The sequence below is a fragment of the Emydura macquarii genome, unplaced genomic scaffold, assembly GCF_026122565.2.
Source record: "Emydura macquarii macquarii isolate MOO-44397 ecotype Brisbane River unplaced genomic scaffold, CSIRO-AGI_Emac_v2 contig_480, whole genome shotgun sequence".
Taxonomy (NCBI): Eukaryota; Metazoa; Chordata; order Testudines; family Chelidae; genus Emydura; species Emydura macquarii.
The window spans coordinates 9,681,605-9,687,848 of NW_027130617.1; positions in this window are offsets into that span (position 1 = coordinate 9,681,605).

A 6,244-nucleotide genomic window follows, 5' to 3' on the forward strand; every position below is an offset into this window, starting at 1 on the left:
AACCAATCCTGCAGCTAATCAAAGGCTTATGTGCAAAGACCAGAGGCTCACCAAGCTGCAAAGATTTGGCCAGCAGACTGCCTTGTACACTGAATCTGTGAGGGTGGTGCAGAGAAGCATCAGGGTGACATGTCTAGCAGTGCTGCCCTAGACTGAGATGACACTCGTAGTGACTTCGATGAATAAATGTTTTCAGGCCTACCTGTCAAGGCTAGATTACCAAAGATCAAACTCTTCACTTAAGCAATACATCCCTCTGCTAAAGCACAATTAAAAACATTGACTTTTAAACATTTTCTCACCTCTACACAATTGTTCTAAGTTTGTCATATTGATACCATTGTGTTCATGGGAGAAAGGACTTTGAACAATACCCAACCCTTAATCCATTTCCAATGACTTTATAGTATCAAAATTCCCACCAACTGGGAGAAGGGGGCACCAAGTCCACCTGCTATATTGCAGAGGGTGACACCATTGAACTTATGAGTCTGTAGATTTTTAGAAATTGAATGACACCATCCTTGCCCTTTCTATAATTAACTTGTCCATGGAATTACACATACTCTGATACTGTATTGGATACCTCAGTGGTTCCCAGCCTGCTGTATCCCTGAAGCCTGAGCCCAACCAAATGTAATGTTGCTTCATGGGGCCCTGGGCAATTGGCCTGCTTGCCACGCTCTAACACCAGCCCTGCACTTGTGATCTCCCTAAATCCATTCCACAACCCCAGGTTGAGAAACACTGATCTAGAAGAGTTGACATACCTTCTGGAAGACCTCTGTGTACCCGATTGAGAACCATTGATAGAACCATCTTTTAATAAAAGACCGGTGATGCAACCTTAATTGTAGTACCACAAATATGATGCTGTATCAACATCTGTGAAATGCTGCATCCTTTCCATGAAGCTGTGCCTAAGAAGTCTACCTCTGATGTTAGGCTACTGTATTCTAGCTCTCAGCTCAGTTATTAGAATAACCCTTTATATTATAACTTCTTCATAATAAAATCCTCATCTCATGACAATAAGTTTTAAATAGAGGATATTCTATAGATGCAGCTGTATGAGATGTCAACTGATAAATATTTTTCAGTGGCAATCATGGGTGAAGGATATGGTGTTCAAACTTAGATGCAACAAATGACATTTTAAATGTATATGTTGGAGTAAATTGTTCTTGTTTTGTATAAAAGATACAAATCAAATATCAACTGAAATAAGGAAAATAAATCTAGGATGTAAGATGAACGGTTTTTATTCTGTACTAAATATTAAATGGTTAAGGTCTGTGGATATTGAATAAAAATATGCAGAAGCCTAGATTTTTTACAATAAATAAGAAGGTTAAACTTGTGTTTGTGCACTCTAATTAAACAGTTGTAGGAAGAGTGCTGCATCTTTGCATACTCTGCTGTAAGGGTTTGATCCTTTAAAGGACTGAGCACCCTCAGTTCCAACTAACTTCAGCAGGATTTGAGGTTACAGGAGTGCTCACTATTTTACAGCACTGAGCTATAAAAAAGAGCAAGCATTGCAATACAGTCTGATAGTGTAACACACAGCAAAGCTTCATGACTTCCACACTGTAGCAAAGCAAGCCCTTCAAAGACTATTTCCAAAATGTGTGTTCTTTTAAGAGATCAGGTATTACTTGCTAACCATTGATGGTAACATCTATGAATTCAGTTTAATGGTAATGGGATTAGGAATGAAACCTGTGCAAAAGATATACTTGAAAATACATTTATTAATCAGTTGACTTTTGAGTTTCTGCCTTACTTGAAATATCTAACACATTTCTTCTCCCCTGTATAACACTCCCTTGTGACATTTCTTTCCTTAAGAAAGGTCTCCTCCTATTTTAGTGATGAAATTCTGCTCTCAGTTACGTTCGTGCAGAAGCAAACTAACTGCCATTGAGCACAACTCCAGAGTTACAATGGTGTGAGATCAGAATTTGACATCTACCCTCTAATTCTTTAAACAGTAGGGGGCGAAGTTTAGTGTTGAATCTACATCATTTACAAATCCCTATTGTAGTCATGGTTAAAGCTTTAAATATTTACAGCTTAATTAAATGTTAATCTTTTACATAAGCATGTGACTGGATAGTAGGGACTGCTTATATTTTTTCAGAAAATACTAAGGTATCAGACCAATGAAATCAAGCCTATGTTGTGAAATAAATTTGCCAGATAAAGGTGTTATTACATCCTACCTGTGGAACACAAAATTCCAGCAATATTTTAGGGGAAAGGGCAGTGAAAAAATTTTAATCAATTTTTGGAAGTCTTTAGCTTTCAGTACCATGTGTAATGAGGATACAATGGGGTTTAGAAAAGGTAGTATGTGCAATTTTAAGCCAATTATGGTAAAGTTCATAAATGCTACTGCAACTGGCTTAGTCTAGTTTCAAGATTGCTAGTAGACAAAACACAGTTAAGAACCAGAGTAATGAACTGATTTCTCCACAGTGGTTGTGGAGGTGACGCAATGTGTCTCAATTATTGCACAATACAATCTTCCTTTGACAAACTTACATTAGACAACCATGATTCATGCCAACAGAATCAATCACTAACCATTTATTTTGTTCCCCTGCCATGAAAGAATGTAGAAACATCCTGATACTATGAGCTAGAAATTTGCATGTGACAAAGGCATTCTCCCTCTCTAAAAAGGGGCAATATAGCATTTACCATCTGTTGTGGAAAAACCTCTCCCACTATTCTGGCTTCTCTTTTCCATGAGATCATGTGCATGCAAAAGTAGGCAGTTCTCCATCTGTTGAAGACTTTTTGCCAAGTTTCAAGAGGTGTGTGTTACAGACTTAACTGGGTGGGCTTAGTAAGACAAAAGGGGCTACATGCTTCAAGTCTGCAAATACAGTTATGAGACTGTATTCAGGAAAAAATGTTTTATACTTCCATAAAGTAACCTGCCTCTCTTCTAGGGAAAAGTGGGGAGGGGAAAATGACAAAGGAGCTCTGGATTCCCAACTAAGCTCTTAAGTCAGATTTCTAATTAAGAGCTGAATCTCACCATTCTTACTCAGGCAAAACTCCAGGTGCTATAATCCATTTGAAACATTTAATGATTGAAAGGAGAATTTGGACTGAGTGCATAGGACTGCAGAATTTAGTTTTATGTGATCATGAAAAATCAGTGGGCCATATGGCAGCAGGACTAGGCCAGCTTTTAGGAGGGAAGGGAAGAAAATATTAGTTCAACTTTCTCATTATTTGCAAGAATAAGCAAGCTTCTGAAATCTCACTCAATATCTAGATGAAGGCAACTGTAAGGAGGTTGGTTGTTCTTTAGGAGATATTGCCAGAACACATGGCCATTGGCTAGAGGATTTCATAGAAACCTAAAGATTACTTAAGAGAGGAATAGTAAAAAAGGTAACTTGCTTTGGATCCTGGCAGGCTCATTTAACCATTGCCTTTCATGGAGCAGGCCTTGTTACCTAGCCTCTTCTATAATGCCCTGCCTGTAGATACATGCCCTTATTCCCAATCTTGTTCCAATTAAAGTTAATGGAAGCAGGCACCTAATCTGCTGGTTTGGAAAACACCAATGGTCTTAGTTTATGGAGCCAAAAACCTAAGATACATATTTAAATATCTAAAATCCTAGACTATTTTCTAGAAAGTTTAATGAGCTGTCTCTGAACAAAATGCCTGCATCCTGCTAGGTCAGTCACACAAGACAAATCAGGATTTTTGTCCACAGTCAGTTAAGCTGCCTACATTGGATTGAACAGCATAAAGCAAAGTGTAAGATCCCTATCAGCAGATGCAATATGTTCCAAGAGGAGACAGATAAATCTCACACCTATCCTACCTCTGAAATATTTTCCAAAAGAATAATTCTTCCAGTGGTCTCTACATATTCCCAGTTATGGGAGGTGTTGAGATGTGGAATCTTCTACAACATTGGCTTTCAACCTTTCCAGACTACTGTACCCCCTTTCAGGTGTCTGATTTGTCTTGAGTACCCTCAAGTTTCACCTCACTTAAGATCTACTTGCTTACAAAATCAGACACAGAAATACAAGTGCCACAGCACACTGTTACTGAAAAATTGCTTATTTTCTCATTTTTAATCAATTGGGAATATAAATATTGTATTTACAGTTCAGTGTATAGTATATAGAGCAGTATAAACAAGTCTATGAAATTTTAGTTTGACTGATTTCACTAGTGCTTTTTTTGTAGCCTCTTGTACAACTAGGTAAATATCTAGATGAATTGATTTATGCCCTGGAAGACCTCCACCTTCCCCCCACGGGGACGCATACCCCTAATTGAGAACCACTGTTCTAGAATACAGTGTCCACTGGGGTCACTTGACCCTCTCTCCTCCCCTCCCAGAGGCTTCTGAAGGTATGAAAAGGGAACAGCTTCACTTGCTCCGCAGTTTTCTTCACTGCTGAATGTACAGCAAGCTTGGATTGCAGTGTCCTCAAATCTTTCCTCATTTGCTGTTTCTTTTCTTTGAGGCTATTTTTGGTTTTAGTTAGTTAGATTGCCTGTTAGTATAGGTTTCTCTAGTTAGAAAAACAAAAACACTTAGGCCCATGCAGCATGGACATAGTCTGGAAACATAGGTAGCAGTGGGGCTCCTCAAACCCAATTGACTAAGTCTGGCAATGTGCAAGTCCAACATAGACTTTGGACATCCACTAACTGAATGCCAAGATTATTGTATCTGAAATGGGAAAGGATAGGAATCAGAAGATTATTCCCCACAGACTAGGCTGGGCTTTCTTCCATAGTACAAGGATCCGGAAATCCATAGTCCACAGAGAAAACCTGTAAAGTTTTCAGGTCTGCACTGAGCATGCTCCATCCCAGGGCTCAAGGACAGAGCTGAACTTTTCCTGCAATTGCTTCTGATGTGTGCCAGAGGTGACCATGGCACTGGACACCATACTTGAAAGCCCAGACAAGACAATTTCTGGGCTCTCAGTGCCTACAATGCTAATGTCCAGACAGCGTGGAGCAACAGGAAGAAGCTTGACTGGAATGCACGTGGAGAGTAGACTGAAACCAGAGCTGGAAAAGAGGGGAAGAAGACAGTGCAGAGGGGGACTCCTTGGACTGGACCTGGACTTTGGGGAGGGTGGGAGAGGAAACCTGAAATGACACAAAAGTGGTGGTGGGGGACATAGGAAGGGGACATGTGGAATAAGACTAAGGGCATAAAGAGCTCTTGGGAGCTCAGAGGACTTAGAAAGGCTGGAGGGGACAAGCCTTCGGATGTGAAGGGAGAGAGACATAGGCAGATGGGACAGAGATGTCTAACCACTGAAGAACACTTCCTTCAGAACTTGGAACTGTACCCAGGATTCATCTTATTCAAAATATCAATGAATATTAAGGCAGTATTCACTCACCCAAGAAACCTTCTTCATGAGATACCCAGGCTGAGGAAGCCTTCCAAGCAGTGCTTCTCTTTCATTTCCTATTTGCTTTGCCATTTGAAATTCTGTCAATGTTAAAGACATATCATTATATTAAACACCAGGTTTTGATCCATTGTGCACACGCACGTGTGTGTGTAACAAACACTGGAGTATTTTTGCTAACTAATTTGCTTATGTAGAGATGCTACACAAATTTTACATATTTTAATATTTATTTTACATAATTTTATAATAGTCACTCCCTAGGAGTGCCTCAGGGATTGCTGCTGGGGCCAGTTTTGTTCAGCATCTTCCTTAATGATCTGGAGGATGAGATGGATTACACCCTCAGCCAGTTTACAGATGACACGAAGTTGGGGGGAGCGGTAGACACATTGGAGGGCAGGGATAGGATACAGAGTGACAGGCTATGTCGTCACTGACGGCAGCAAATTCACCGCCATCAGATCGACTTCTCTGGATCGACTGAGCAGTCAATGAAGACCCGCTCAGTCGATCCAGAAATCAACGCATTAAGACCACCTTCTCAAGTGGTGTAGCGCTGCGTCAACGGGAACTACGTTCTTGTCAGCACAGTGGAGTGAAGATGGTGCACAGAACAGAAGTAGAGAAGTCAACAGGAGTTTTTTGTGTTTGCACGTTTTTTGCGTAGCTTGCGTAACTCCAGTTGGCTGCCGCCGAATCTCCGAGGTAAGTGAAGACAAGCCTTTAGACAAATTAGAGGATTGGGCCAAAAGAAATCTGATGAGGTTCAATGAAGACAAGTGCAGAGTTTTGCACTTAGGCCGGAAGAATCCCATGCACTG